The sequence below is a fragment of the Euprymna scolopes genome, chromosome 15 (assembly GCF_053919585.1).
Source record: "Euprymna scolopes isolate OS-2025 chromosome 15, ASM5391958v1, whole genome shotgun sequence".
NCBI classification, from domain to species: Eukaryota; Metazoa; Mollusca; class Cephalopoda; order Sepiida; family Sepiolidae; genus Euprymna; species Euprymna scolopes.
Genome location: NC_136496.1, coordinates 29,860,483 through 29,877,982, shown reverse-complemented (window position 1 = coordinate 29,877,982; position 17,500 = coordinate 29,860,483). Strand labels below are relative to the sequence as shown.

The following is a 17,500-nucleotide window of genomic DNA, read 5'->3' as shown; positions in this document are numbered from 1 at the left end:
ATTTAATCATATAAACTAGAATATATCTATACACAGACACCAGCTCTGTCCTGCATTGAGCACTATAATAATAATGCGTGTTTCATTGGATTTACATCTATGAAACTAATCGATACAACCGGTGTGTGTGTGTGTGTGTGTGTGTGTACATATATATATATATATTATATATATATATATATATATATATATATATATATATATATATATATATATATTATCGTTAGATCACCGAAGTTAAGCGAAACAGACCCTGGCAATTACTAAATGGGTGGCCATTTGAAAAAAAAAACAGATCCTATATGTCCTCCACTTTTCTCGGCACTATTTCCAGTCATCTTACACTTGCTGCCACAGGAACCAAGCAATGCCGACTCAGAGGTTATTATGTGTATTATTGGTATAATTAAATCTTCTACCACAAATATATATATATATACTAGCGGGGGTAGAGTTTTAAAAAATGTTATGGTAGGTAAGTAGGAAGGATCAAACCCGGAGTCATGAGTAAAAGTAGGAAAATAAAGTGTGAAAAAAAACAAAAAAAAACATCTGCAACGTTAACAGTTCGGCCACCAAGAAAAGTCCATTCCAGTTGTTTAGGAAAAAAAAAAAAAAAAAAACGACTACGGTAGGTCGGCGAGAACGTGAAAATATAATGTGAATTGTCCAGCACGCTAACCACTACGCCACAGAGCACTGCAGCTTAGTTTAGTGATTTTAAATAACTTCACATGAAAGAACTACGAAGCCAAACTGGTGTTCTCTTCTCAACTGTTCCTTGTGAACGATCCCCAAACGGTGTTAAGTGGTGGCAGGGGGAGGAGGAATTTATTAGAGAGAAAATATTTTACCACTTCCATTGATCGTAACCGATTTTGGCCGTGACTTCTCAGCAGAAAAAGTATAGAAATCTAAGATTATCGAGGAATTTGAGAAATAATAAGCCTATAACACACCTCAGATATTGTTCTGCCGTTTGGGCATATTATATTTGCATGAAATATCTGGATTTTTAATCCTATTAATGTCAAAATCAGACGGGAAAAAATGAGTTCATTTTATTTATATATATATATATATATATATATATATATATATATATATAGAGAGAGAGAGAGAGAGAGAGAGAGAGAGAGAGAGAGAAGAGATGTGTGTGTGTGGGTGTGGGTGTGTGTGTGTGCGTGTGTGCGTGTGTGTGTGTATAAGTGTTTCGTCCATTTTTTTTTCTTTGGCAATTATGTCTGCTACTCTCACTGGAACTTTCTTAAAAGAATATTCCTCTCGACAACTTTTTTTTACTTTTGCTGGTAAATTCAAGTTAAAAAAATCTCTTCCCTCTTTTAAGAAACTGTCTTTGTGCTCCTCCCCCTCCCCCTTCTCTCTCTCTCTCAGTATTCCCTTTTAATTTGCTCATCTTCTTGTCCCTACTTACTTTCTTCTCCACGAGTGCAAAGTTAGACACAAGGTCGATTTTTTAAGGTGGAGATTATCTAACTCCCCCCCCCATAGAAATTGCCTCAGTCGACCCCGTCCCCAACACACACACCGCTTCCTCTGACTGACAGAACAGGAACTACACTTAGATACTAGTCCTGAACTGGTAGATTATAGCTAATATATTCCTCCCTTCTATCGCCTCTCTCTACCTTTTTCTTTCCCTTTAGTCTTTGTCTTTCGTTTACCTCCCCCCCTCTATTTGCTATTGTTGTTTCTTTTTCTATTCCCTCTCTCCTTAGCCTCTGTCTCTCTCATTTATCCCTTTCCCTACTCTTTCCACTCCTTTCTCTTTCTTCCCCTCTAAATCCATCTCTTCCTTCCCCTGGGAGTAATCATGTCGGTCATCTTTGTCTACTTATAATTAATATCTGGCAGGTCTGGGAGAAATCAGTTTTTTTTAGGGGGAGGAGAAGGAGGAGGAGAGGGGGGATGAGTTGTCAGTGTCTGTGAGAGTAAAGGCTTCATGTTTGATATAATAAATAGACATATTGAACGGTGGTACTTTAAAATACAAGTGTTGAAAGGGAGGAGGGTCTGTATCGATTTAAGCTTCTTTTTTTGTTGTTGTTTTTGCTTTCCTTTTAAACATATTTCTAAAAATAGACTTACACAATACACAAAAACGGACAAAAAAAAAAAAATCGCCCATCAGAAACCAACTCCTATAAATTTGTTTTTTTTTTTGTGTGTGTGTATTGATATTCATGTTAACAAGGCCGATAGCCTTTAGTCGTGTGCTCTCGTGTAATGAATGAATGCGTGAATGTAGGATTGACATGAAATTCTTAAAGATACACTAAAATGACCGAAAAATGGGCTGAAATGACTTAAATAAATAAAAAGTAAATGACTTAGAATGATTTTAATGAACTTAAGGATGAATTGAATGACCTTAAGAATGACTTGAATGCTTAAAAAATAACTGGAATCCTTCAAAAACAACTTGAATGATCTGGAGAATGACTTGAATGGCTTTGAGACTGACTGGTTGTAAAGTGGGTGATCATTTTATATTAAATTAATACAGAAAATTAATTCCCCACTTTATATCACAATAAGTACAGCATGTAGTAAGAACAGATGGTATTTATTTGCTCCCCCACCGAGCAAATTAGGCACAAGGCCGATTTTTAATGTGAGGAGTGAAGGGAGGGGGAAGGGGAAAAGGGAACCAGCTCCCGATAGGTGGGAAATGGGAGCTGGTTAAAGGTCAGGAATGTGGGGTTGCCCCCACATCTGGTCTTTGCTAGTCATAGCTAGTCATAGCTTGCAGTATCTGCCGGAACAGATACTACACTTTGATCTTGGCCAAAAGGCCAAGAAAAGGGTATTTATTTGCTCCCCCCCCCACCGAGCAAATAAGGCACAAGACCGATTTTTAATGTGAGGAGTGAAGGGAAAATAGGGACCAGCTCCCCAGGGAGTAGGGGAGCTGGATAGTGACAATTGGTATGAAAGGTTTCCCCTACATTGATCAAAGTCTTATATGTGGGGTTGGTATTTATTTGCTCCCCCACGGAGCAAATTAGGCACAACGCAGCTTTTTAATGTGAGTAGTGAAGGGGAAATGGGGACCAACTCCCCGGGGAATAGGGGAGCTGGATAATGACAATTGGTATGAAGGGTTTCCCCTAAATTGACATGGTCTTATATGTGGGATAGCCCCCCCCCCCGTAATGTCTTTGCTTGCAGTATCTGCCGGAACAGATACTACACTTTAATCTTGGCCAAAAGGTCAAGAAAAGGGTATTTATTTGCTCCCCCACCGAGCAATTTAGACACAAGGCCGATTTTTAATGTGAGGAGTGAAGGGGAAATGGGGACCAACTCCCCAGGGAGTAGGGGAGCTGGATAGTGACAATTTGTATGAAGGGTTGCCCCTACATTAACCAAGGTCTTATATGTGGGGTTGCCCCCACATATGGTCTTTACTTTGATCTTGTCCAAAAGGCTAAGATAAGCTTAAAAAGCTAAGAACAGCATCTATTAACAACAGACCTTTGATCTTAACCAAAAAGGCCAAGCACAAAAGTGTTACAGTCAGATGGACCGATGGACCGACGGAGTGACTTAGAGAGTTGCTTGCACGCGACTAAAAACCCTTTTTCTATTTATTTACAAAGAAAATACAACTTTCTGATATATGAGTCGTGGAATGGCATTCACTAGCAAAAGATCTAGCTAATCTGCATAATATTTTGAACATTCATTTTAATTAATCCCTATTAGTTTTTTTTCAGTTTTCTTATGGAATGATCATCTTTAGTTAACTATTACGTGTAATTATATTCATGCAGATATTGTACATGATTTATATTTGCGTAATATTTGCATAAAAATGTTATAGTAAACACAAAGCTCTTTCTATGTGTGTCTATATATATATATATATATATATATATTTGTTCAAAAACTTTTGTCTACCAAATTCCTGTCAGTTTTTATCTACAGACATGAAACTTAATAGATAGGGTTCAGACTCATGCAAAACTTTATATTTAGGCTTTAGTAGGGAAAATCGGTGCAAAAGTGTGAAAATTAAAAAAATGTAATGAAGGTCAAACATTACGAATATGCATGCATAACGTAATAGCTATTATTTCATGTTTTAATTTTTAACCTTACAGCATGTCTTCATAGCTCAGGCAGAAAAAGTAAATCAGAAGCTAAATATTTTAGTTTTGATTCTCGGTGGTGGCGTACGAGTCATATTTTTAAAAAACTTTTTAAATCATTACTATATAGTGGGTCCAATATAATATAATAAGAAATATGAAATCTGCATTAATCAAAATATCATATTTAAGTGTATTTTATGACCGGGCAATGCTGGGCAGCCTGCTAATATATATATATATATAGTAATAATCATGACTGCCTCTTTCAAAACTGTTTTCTCATCATTGAGCACTGTATGTTGAAATGTAAAAGTCGGTCTACATTGCCTGGTCATAAAATACGCTTAAATATGATATTTTGATTAATGCAGATTTCGTGTTTATTATTATATTATATTGAACCCACTATATAGTAATTATCAATTTTTTTAAACATGACGATCTATGAACGTAGTCTACGTTCATAGATCGTAATGTTTAAAAAAATTGATCACTACTTAAATGACATTTATGCTTCATAAATATTAATTTCAACATAAATCCTCGCCACGGTTCATGCCGGCCCAAGGGTATTTTCCCTGCTAATGGAGTCAGATGGCTTTGTGGTCGTGTCCGAATCCCTCGACCAACACTTATGTGAATCCCTATACATGATTTCCAAGAGGATGAAATACTAGTGTTTATAGTTATTAAAAGAATAATATTATATATATATATATATATACACACACACATATATATATATATATTTGTAGTCATCGATATACAGTCCTGTTTCGTTGTATCACAACTCATCAGTGCCGCTAGACTAGCACCTCTCCAAAGCCAAGGATCGAACCTTGAACCATTGTGTTGACAGTCGGCAGTTCTACCCCTCGACCACAGAAGCGATGCCTGCAACTAATCTGTCCGAATGTCTATTTAAATAAACACTTGTACAGTGCTCAAACGTTTGTTTGTAAACAAACTGCGAGCTTCGCATTTTTCAGCCAAATAAAGTAGCGAGTGAGATTATTTACGACAGTGTGCAAACCAAAAGGGGGGGGGGGCTTTGTAAAATATATTTGCAGTCATCAGCATACAGTCCTGTTTCGTTGTATCACAACTCATCAGTGCCGTTAGACTATGTATGTTATTTGTTTTTGTTTTTTGCGATACGTCTTGAATGAATTCAATTATTTATGAAAGTGCATTTCTACCTAAATGCGAGTTGGGAATAATCTCGCTAGATTCAGCCACTCTGATGAGTTGTAGACGTCGAAACACGTGTCAATGGATAATTATATTTTAAAAATAATATATATATATATATATATATATAGTAAAACGATTAATAATTATGAATTAAAAATCAGTTTTAAAAGGAAAAACAAACAAAATCTGTTAAGTTTTGAGACATTGTGTTGAACAAAGATGGCGGTGTAGTTCAGACCAGTAACCAAGATGCCGGCCAAGAATCAAATGCAGTCCGTGGTGTAGTTAACGGCGAACTTATTGAATTCGTAAAATTATATTTCAAACATAAGCATGACAGGTCAATGGATATATTGACAAAATGGTATTTAAAACTTAAGCATAATAGACCAATAGCCATATTGACAAAATAGTATTTACAACTTAAGCATGATAGACCAATGAACATATTGACAAAATGGTATGTCAAACTTGAGCATCACAGACTAATGGTTGGTTTGGTTTGATTGTTTTGTTTTACGGCATATCAACCCTTTTCTGTTTTTGTTTTTTTAGATGCCGAATCCAGTTATTTTGGAAATAGTATTCATGTTGTCTTCAGTTATTTTGTAGAAGGTTTTATTCTTCAAGTTCTTTGTATCTTCAATCACTATTTTGTTTGTTTGGTTTGGTTTTGGTTGTTTTATAGTGGATTTTATTGTTTTTGTCCCCTGCTCAGCAGAACATTTTTGTTTTTGGTTTGGCAGAACATAAAGTTTTGCAATGGGAGAGGAAAAAGCGTTATAGTATTTGGTTTGGTTAGGGTTATAGTGGATTTTATCGGTTTTGTTTCCTGCCCTGCAGAACATGAATGAGTTTTGCAATAACAGTGAGAAAAGAGTTACAGCAATTATGTTTGTTGCATTTTAAGTTACGAAACAAGTCAGAAAGTGTGTGTGTGGGGGGGCAGAGATAGAAAGAGAAAGCCACAAATGAGATAGAAGGAAAAGGGGGAAATGGTGGGTTGTTTGTTTTGGTTTTGCAGAACATAATTAAGTTTTGCAAAAGGAAGTAGAAAAACAAAAAGCATCAATGTTAGGCATTTCGTCTCAGGAAGCCAACATCTTCAGATAGCCTGATCTAATAGCACCAAACCTACTAATAGACATATAGATAAAATGGTATTTCAAATATTTCCAATTTATTCATGACAGACCAATGGACATATTGAGAAAATAGTATTTCAAACTTAAGCATGACTAACCAATGGACATATCGACAACATGGTATTTAAAACTTAATCATGACAGACTAATAGAAATATTGACATAATGGTATTTCAGACTTAAGCGTGGCAGACAAATGAACATATTGACAAAATTATATTTTAAAATTAAGCATGACTGACCAATGGACATATTGACAAAATGGTATTCAAAACTTAAGCATAACACGCCAATGGACATGTTGACAAAATTATATTTCAAGCTTAAGTATGATTGACCAATGGACATATTGACAAAATTATATTTTAAACATAAGCATGGCTGACCAATGAACATATGAACAAAGTAATATTTCAAACTTAAGTATGACAGACTAATGTACATATTGGCGTAATGGTATTTCAAACTTAAGCACAACAGACGACCATATTGACAAAATTATATTTCAAACTTAAGCATGATAGACTAATGGACATACTGGTATAATTTTATTTTAAACATAAGCATGACAGCCCTACGGACATATTTAAAAAATGGTATTTCAAACTTAAGCAATACAGGCCAATGGCCATATTGACATCATTGTATTTCAAACTTAAGCATGACAAACCAATGGACATATTTACGAAAAATTTTTCCAAACTTAAGCATATCAAATCAATATTAATAGCAACAAAATTGTATTTCAAACATAAGCATGGCAACAAAATTGTATTTCAAACATAAGACATGTTGACGAAATGATATTGCAAACTTAAGCATTACGGATTTATGGACATATTGACAAAATAGTATTTTAAACTTAAGCAAAACAGGCCAATGGACATATTGCCAACATGGTATTTTAAACTTAAGCATGACAGACCAATAGACATATTGACAAAATGGTATTTCAAACTTAAGCCTGATAGATCAAGTAACAGAATGACAAAATGGTATTTTAAAATTTAACTTATGGACAGAGCCTCTTTTAGAGTTGCATTGACATAGATTACTTTCACTCCCACCCCAACTCACTAATTTCATTAAAACTACATATTTAGCAGTGGAAATGTTATTTCCAACTAAAGCATGACAGACAGACGGAGCCGTTATAAAGAGTCATGGGCGTATAAAAAGACATAAGTATGTACTTACATACACGTGTATTGTTCAAACGACTTTTGTATTAGAAATTCATTTTCACGCTTTTCAAAAAGGGGGGAAAAAAAGAGTCAGAGTTCATTTTTACAACAAACAAAACCGCCAAGTCGATGAAACGGCAATAAATTCCGTTCTATCTCAAACTGTCCGATATAATTGTTTCCTGTTCAGCAATCTGTTGTGTTTAAATCAGACATTTTCCTTTATCTTTATCTTTTCATTTCAGACTGATCTTCTGAGCACCAACTCCAACCCCAATCTAACACAGGAAGCAGTGTCGGCACTAGGGAATCAAGGATACATTCTATTCCTACGATACAGAGTTCTCCCCAGTAGACTCCTCTTTGTAAACAAATAATTGTATTAATTTATTTTGGTCTTATTCTATAGCCCTCACCCTACAAACACCAGTGGAATATTAGTGACCTGCTATGCTGTATATCTTGGATAATTGCACTTCTTGGACTTTTTCGCTTTCTGGCATATTGGTAAAATAAAGCTATTAATTAGGACATTTATATTTTCTTAAACATATTAATATTATTAATTGTACTAAAATGGGTGACCATTTGGGAATTCTATGTGCTGTATGTGCTCTCCGCTTATCTCGGCATTTGTTTCCAGTCGTCCTGTACTTCACTTGCCACTGGACTCAAGCGGTGCCGATTCAGGAGAAGTGTGGTTAGGGATTGCGCAACCCTTGCCTCATAATTACATGTGCAGCTACCCTTACAGGGGTATCCATTGTCTTCTGAGACTGAACGGAAGCTTCCATTAGTATTATTTAAGAAGTATGGCCATTGGTCGATCGAACTCACATATGCATATCTGGTGATGGCCGCTATTCAATTGTTTAGGAAGTTCTGGAAACGTTGAAATGTTTCACTGCTATAGAAGCTGAAATATCAATATCGCTTGAAACAAGTTTTCTGATTGTTTCCAAAATCAATAACTAACTACAGAGGGAATTCATCATTAAACAATTTTCTTGCACAGTCTTATTGTGAAAGCCCGACGCGCCATTCTTACCATGTCGAGGACTCCTTCTTGATAATCAGTTCGATAGAGGTCGATCATTCTGACTTTTCATGTGTAGTACTGAGATAGGGTTCTGGTTAGTCCTGGGATCCTTGGACATCTAACCTGCCGGTCCTTGTCTTCCCAGTTTAGGGGTAGTTAGTTTATTGTGTCTCGACCAGGGAATGCCGATGGGGCTGCCCAGGCATTTTTACAGAGCTAGAATGCACTGCACCAAATCCCACTTTCCAATCTTGTGTCATATTCTCTTGCAATGAAAAGGAAGAAAATAATCTGTTGATCCTTTATTTGGGTCTTACATCATCATCATCATCATATCACATCATTATCATATATCATCCTCACCATAATCATATCATTATCACGATCATATCACATCATCAGCATCACCATAATCATATCATCATCATCACCATAATCATTGTTGTCATCATCATATCACATCATCATCATCACGTCATCATCACATCATCATAATCATATCATCATCATCACATCATCATAGTCATCATCATCACCATCATATCACATCATAATCCCCATCATATCACATCATCATCACCATAATCATATCATCATCATATCGTATGAACCAGAAGATTCTATTGTTGGCATTGGTTTCCCCGATATTTTTCTAGCCAAAATTCATTCTAGAATGACATCGGGTACTTACAGGAGGGACTACGTGAAAGTTGTCAACATCCTAAGTGAAAGTGATTTCTGTGGAACGAACTGGATTCGAACTCGGGACACTCGGGTTGTCAGTCTGTGGATTGAATAGTAGACTTTTATCTATACTCGTTTAAGAGACCATCTTCATTTGTGTTAACAATTCGATCTATAGTCCTGAATTGATCTACTTATTATCTTCTCCCTTCCCTGATGACATTATTCTTGGCCCAGTTTTAGCTTTCTTGCTTTCCGTTTGCACTTTTGGCTCATCTTAATTCTTCCCCTTGCAAAGCAGCTTTCTTTGAACAATCACAAGTACGACCATATAGAAAGCCCGCTGGAGAGAACTTGAATGCCTACTAGACACTATCCTCGAGTGTCTAAGTTTCTCTCTGTAAAGGGGTTTGTCAGAACAACCTGGCATGAGGATACTTTTCTCCAGAAGTAACCAAATATTCAAAATCACAGAGTATTCACAGCCCTAATAAGATCTTCTTTCTATGACTAAACCATATTAGCTTTTACGAGGAATGATGCAACCGTCTCTAAGTGATGTTACCTCAAGTAACAGCACGAAGCTGGATACTCCACCAGACTAGATAAATTCTTGTCCTGGAACCCAGTAATACCAAGAGACCAAAACGAAAGATATACTACAACATATGAAAATGGTTACACCCTACAAAGGTGTACTTCGCTTAAGGTAAACAATTATGGTATTGGCTTATGTAGCGAACTTATAAATTTCAACTAAAAAAATTATAGGTTTAGAATTAAGTAATACTAAGAATTATAATTTTTGTAGTAATACATTTGATTATAACAGTTAAGAGAGCTTAGTCACGTATAGTTTTAAATTCAGATTACTAATATATGCAAATGTGTAATAGATTATAACTATTGATGTTTTTTAGGCAAATATGGATATATTAATTTATAAATAATAAACTTAATAATTAATAAATAGAACATTTCTAGCAAAATATACCAAAATTAATAGAATTTTTTTTAGTACGAATAGATGAGTTTTAGGTACTTTATTTCTAAATTTAAAATGGCGTAATGTAAACATATTATAATCCATCAGTGAATCTATTTTGCCCTTAACTCATCAGAAGAAATAGTAGACATGATTAAATCCGAAAATTGGAATAAAATGGCGTAATGTAAACATATTATAAGGTATTTACAGCTTCTCTTCCAATTTAAACACACTTTATCTCCTTTTGAATTTATTGTTGCTATTTCTACTGATGACTTAAGGGCAAAATAGATTCACTGATTGACATAATAAGTGATTGATTTTGTGCTATGAAACAGATACTGTCAAGAATTATAAATGTCAAATGAATTAAAGGAATAAATTTTAAGATGGTCAACATACTAAACTTTGGAGTATAGACTTTTGTCATTCATTCATTATATTGCTCTGTAATTACATTGAGCTTATTAAATAAGGTTTGGTATATATCAAAAGGAAATAAATTATATTTCCACAGGTATATATATATATATATATATGAACAAATGATTAATAAAACATGTTAAAAGACATCGTGAAAAAGAGTTAAAAATATATTTAATTTTAAAAAGGAAAAACAAGATAAGTGGATAGTCCTTAATCCGCGGAGTTTCGAATAAATACTCTCCTTCTCATCAGAGGGTAGGAATTAGCAAAATGCGGGATCGGATTTTGCATGTAAAAGTATTTAATGAAACTACAAGTAAGTCACAGATCTTACTTGGTTAAAAAAAAAAGGTGGGGTAAGGGGAATAGGAGGTAAAAGAAAAATGATAAAAAGATTTCACATGAATGGATAGTCCGGTGAAGGGTAAAAAATCCAAGAATGGTAAAATCCAAATAGGGTCAAATTATGAATTGTGCTTCCTTTATAAAATTAAATATGTTTTTAACTCTTTTTCCAGATGTCTTTTAACATTTTTTATTAATCATTTGTTCATATTATAAGCTCTATTTCCTTTTCGGTTTTTTATTGAGCTTTTACATCTGGTTGAGATTACTTTACTTGTAAATATTAACTATTTAATATTTATAATATATTTTAAGTTTACCATTTTGATTACCTTGGTAAAGTTATTGTAATTTTTATTTCACTTATATATATATATATATATATATATATATATATATATATATATATATATATATATATATATATATACATATACATATATACATATACATATATACATACAGCTAATATATATATATATATATATATATATATATATACAGCTAATATATATGTACATATACATATATGCATACAACTAATATATATATATACATATATATATATATATATATATATATATATACAGCTAATATATATGTACATACAGCTAATATATATATATACAGCTAATATATATATATATATATGCATACAGCTAATATATATATACAGCTAATATATATATATATATATATATATGCATACAGCTAATATATATATACAGCTAATATATATATATATATATATATGCATACAGCTAATATATATATACAGCTAATATATATATATATATATATATGCATACAGCTAATATATATATATATATATATGCATACAGCTAATATATATATACAGCTAATATATATATATATATATATGCATACAGCTAATATATATATATATATATATATGCATACAGCTAATATATATATACAGCTAATATATATATATATATATGCATACAGCTAATATATATATACAGCTAATATATATATATATATATGCATACAGCTAATATATATATACAGCTAATATATATATATATATATATATGCATACAGCTAATATATATATACAGCTAATATATATATATATATATATGCATACAGCTAATATATATATACAGCTAATATATATATATATATATGCATACAGCTAATATATATATACAGCTAATATATATATATATATATATGCATACAGCTAATATATATATATATATATATATATATATATATATATATATACAGCTAATATATATATATATATATATATATATATATATATATATATATATATATATATACAGCTAATATATATATATATATATATACATACAGGTAATATATATATATACAGCTAATATTTATATATATATATACACATACATATACAGCTAATATATATATATATATATATATATATATATATATATATAGCTAATATATATATATATACATACAGCTAATATATATATATACATACAGCTAATATATATATAGCTAATATATATATATATATATATATATATATACAGCTAATATATATATATATATATACAGCTAATATATATATATATATATATATATACAGCTAATATATATATATATATATATATACAGCTAATATATATATATATATATATATATATATATATATATATATATATATATATATATATATATATATATGTTTAACCATAAAACAATATTTCTGTAATTTTTAGATCTGTAAATTGCATAGATGGTCCGACATTTCCAAAGCTGATTTCCGTATTCAAAAAGTAATTAAAAATTAAATTTGGCTTTCTCAAGTAGACGTTATTAATTAACATATTGCTTCAGTTCAAATAATATGATTTTATTTCCGTACTTCAGGGGCCAATAAAACAGGCAAATCTATTTCGAATCAACTTTTGGGACAATATTCTTCGAGTTTTGTTATTATCATTGCAATAAGATAAGGAAACTATATTTTCAAATTATATCAAACGTCGCCTGTTCTATTTTATACAATGCAAAACATCCCATAAGTAATTTTGAAAGATCTGATAGAGAATTATTATATTAAAAAAAACAACTTGCATGCCTTAAAAAAAGTATGTTTGTATTCTGAGTTCAAACAATGAATGGTGACTTTGCGTTAGACTAGGGTGATCCGAATATTTTAAAAGAAGTCGATATTTTACTACGTTGAGTTAAGGAATAAACAGCTGATTTTCAGATGAGCGACACACTTGCAGATAGCATCCCCAAATCTATTTTATGATGATTAACAAAACTCGTGAACAACTAAGTCTCTCTCAGGTGGTACACGTCATGTACAGTCATCTCCTATCTGATAGAGAGAGAGAGAGAGAGAGAGAGAGAGAGAGAGAGAGAGAAATAGTACCTATTTTCAATTCTTTTTTAAATAATGAAAGTTCTAATAAATGACAAAGACATCATAATTTTTATATGAGCATCACCACTTTATCAAGGCCGATAGGCCACTCGAGGATAAGGGTTAAAGAGTGTACAGTAGTCAATTGGACGATATAGTTATCGTTAGTAATGGAAATTCGGTAAATTCGTTAACTTAAGTGGAACGGCTCATCAGGAACTTGTTTACGTTGGACTTGAAGACAACCATATTGTAGTCAGCCGGAAAGCAGGAAAACGGAAGACAGTTCCACAGGCGTGCAGTTCTAAGAAAGAAGCTTTGTTCATGAAATCTACGTTTAGGTTTAGGCACAGATAAAGAGTGTGGGGAATTATTGATAGTGTTTTCAGCTAGACGAGTGTTTCTTATGAAAGTTTGGCGAGGGGGGGCCTATGGATTGAAACTCAGTCGAGCACTTGCCATGAAAATAACGATAAAGCAGAGACAAACTCGCAACATCTCTTCTGTGAGAAAGAGGTTGGTGCAATTAATAATGAATTTATTCTATGAGAAATTATAATTTAGTCTCATAATAGATGTTTTTTTTTTTTTTTTTTGGCATATCAACCATGTATGAGTGATTTTATGTCAAATAATGTTATTCAATGGAATCCTAAGGCAGGATAATTATTTTATTAATTTACTAATACGATAGCGTGTGTGCTATTTTCTGTTTCACGTTTACATTCGGGTCGTTTAATAGTTATATACTTCCATTTCTTTTCATAAATAATTTCGCCAAAAATTCTTCATAAGTTTTGGTTTCGGTTTCGATTATAGCTGAAGCAACTCAAGTTATATATACTTCATAAGTTATTATTTCGGTTTCGATTTAAGTTAATGCACCCAAGTCATATGGATATATTTTTTTTTTATTTTTGAAATTGCAACTTTATTATATATAAAAATCGATAGAACATTAAGTCTATAATAATATATATATGAAATCTGCACGAATTAAAATATCATATTTAAACATACTTTACGACCGGGCTTTGCCAGGGGTTCGTGCTAGCTTAGATGAATACTTTTGCAGTTTTAACAAAAAAGCTACAATAATATCAGAGCGTATCCATTTAAACTGAACATCTACAGAATACCAACATCAATATATTACATATGAATGGGTCCTCTGTGGAATTTCCACAGGTCCTGCTAGTCTATATATTAATATTGTAGTACCTTTAACGTACGTACATGTGTCACGGTTTCCAGATTATAAATTTTTGATCGGGAGATCCTATTTATTAAGAAGGAGGATAGAAGATAATAACATACTACGAACATTAAATAAATATATAGAAATGCTAATTTAATTTTTGTACTATGTTATCATCCTTTATCTTCCCTTTTAATAAATAGGATCTCCCGATCACCGAAGATGCAATGTAATAGTAATTGTCTGTATTTTTGAGATGAGGTGTTTTCATTTATTGAGATTGTCGGACTGACTTCCTCATCTTGGTTGTTATAGTCACATGCTCTTCATCTTGGTTGTTGACTTCCTCATCTTGGTTGTTATAGTCACAGCTCACATGCTCGGACATAATAACCTACTGAGCTGACCAAGCGTAGAGCTGAATGCAATTTGGACACCTTTAATAGAGAGAGAAAACCTTGAATAACAACATAGGTTTAACATTAACAAAAACCAACTAAGAATTGTCCTAGTGACATATGGCCGAGTGGCCCTAGACGTTGTATCAAAGTTTACAGTTACCCAAAGGTGCTGAGTTCAATCCTGAACGAAGGCAGTGAAAAGTAACATTCAAAACAGAGAATCAGCAACTATGTCTCAGAGCCTAGCTGGAGTCCGAACACGGTACCCCCGCAATAATAATAAAGGGTTGGGTTCGAGACTCCTAACAAACGGTTCTCCAGTTCGATAGAAAACGCCTGATGAAGGCCGGAGGACGAAGCGGCCAAAACGTTGTGACTATAACAACCAAGATGAGGAAGTCAGTCCGACAATCCAAAAAAAATGCAATGTAATAAAAAAGAAAGTAATAATAAATGATGTTGCTTTTCGGTCACACGTGAAACTAAAATATGCGTTCTTGGTCTTCTGGCTAGAATCCAAGAGTAGTATCTGTTCTGTCTAAAGATGGTATAATGATATCGTTGGGTTACCATTTGCACCGGGCGTCCATACAATGGAAATCTGTCACAGACTCCTATGAGGATATTGGAGATAGACCGTAATAACCAGATACATTCTGACACTACATTAACCAGATTACTTAGATAAATACTTTTATAGTTTTAACAAAAAACGACCCTGGTGTCTAACTCTGCATTGTAAATAGGTACACTAATATCGCTGAACGTCCACAGAATACACAGCAGCAATGTATTATATGAGATGCCACTGTGGAATTTCCACATGTCCTGCTAGTATTATATTAATTTTGCAAAATAAAAACATTAAAATAAAAACTGTAAAATTAATCGGCTTTGAAGAGTACAACTTATTTAGTGGCTAGCCCTGTCGGTGGGGCATTAGAATACACCGACTGCCCCCCCCCTGCAGAGGGTAAAAGTCCCTCAATGGGGGTGCTGGATATGACCTTAAACTATATCCAGTGGTGAGGCCCCAGCTTGTGGGCTTTGGGGAGTGTGGAGCCACCCTTTAATTACCATTGCTCCCAGGTCCACTCTGACCCAGAGTGGTAGTACCTGTTAGAGTTCCGACTATGGGTTGAATAGAAACCGACTCGAAAACAACAAATATATTCTATTAAAAAATGTTTTCTTCAAAATCTTTGGATTCGGCATTATAACTCGAAAAAGTTTGATATGCCGTAAAACAAAAACAACCAAACAACCAATTATTTAGTGGCATTTCCAGTTGGAGTTCTTCCATTAAAGAGGTCCGTACTAGGATTTCCTTTGGCTTTGTTGCAGATCTTAACAGTCTATTAATATATGTTTGACGGTATAAGTTTGTGTACATGCTGTACACATTGAAGTCTCTTCACTTTCCAACAAATATTTGTAATTAGTGATGGGACGATTCCAATATTTTCCCCGATTCCGACACAATTACCGATTCCGATTATTTATAAATTCCTAAATATTTAACTATAAAGTTGTATTTTTTCTTCGATTACCGTAAAAAAAAACATACATGTTAAATGCGCAAATATTTTCCTAAACGTAAAAAATATATTTGTGGGGGGGGGGACCTATCGATTTTAGCTTCACTGGTGGTTTAAAAATCAATAAATATTTATTTTATCATTATTACCAGCGATGGAAGATTTTGATTTAAACAAAATCAAATAAAAAAGACAATTAAAAGAATCGGTTTTGGTATTGGAAAATCGGTACAAATTTTTCCGATTCCGATACCGATTCCGATATCGATTCCGATATCGATTCCGATACCCTCAAATATTCCGATTTTTCCGATTCCCGATTCCGATTCTGATTACTCATCCCAACGCTATTTGTAATATGTGTTGAAGTCTAACTACGACAACCTCTGCTCTGATTGAGATTGCCGGACTGACTTCATCATCTTGGTTTTTATAGTCACAACGTTTCGGCCGTTTTGCCCTCCGGCCTTCATCAGGTGTTTTGTATCGAACTGGAGAACCGTTTGTTAGGAGTCTCGAACCCAACCCTTTATTATTATTACGGAAGTACCGTGTTCGGACTCCAGCTAGGCTCTGGGACATAATTGCTGATTCTCTGTTTTTGAATGTTACTTTTCACTGCCTTCGTTCAGGATTGAACTCAGCACCTTTGGGTAACTGTAAACTTTGATACAACGTCTAGGAGCACTCGACCATATGTCACTACCCCCGTAATAATAAAGATGAGGAAGTCAGTCCGACAATCTCAATCAATGGAAACACCTCATCTCAAAAATACAGACAATTACAACCTCTGCTCTTTTCGACTTTCTGTAGTCTGGTTATCGCTCATCAAGAATTTGCGAAATCTTGTT

General features: G+C 33.3%; 1 protein-coding gene and 1 pseudogene across 1 annotated transcript in view; both read right to left on the bottom strand.

Moving 5' to 3' along the window:
• LOC145293760 (uncharacterized) overlaps nucleotides 1-17,500 on the bottom strand; it is a 631,027-nt gene that overhangs the window by 295,733 nt on the left and 317,794 nt on the right. The gene's annotated exons all lie outside the window — the stretch shown is intronic.
• LOC145294342 (U2 spliceosomal RNA) lies at nucleotides 2,664-2,829 on the bottom strand (annotated as a pseudogene).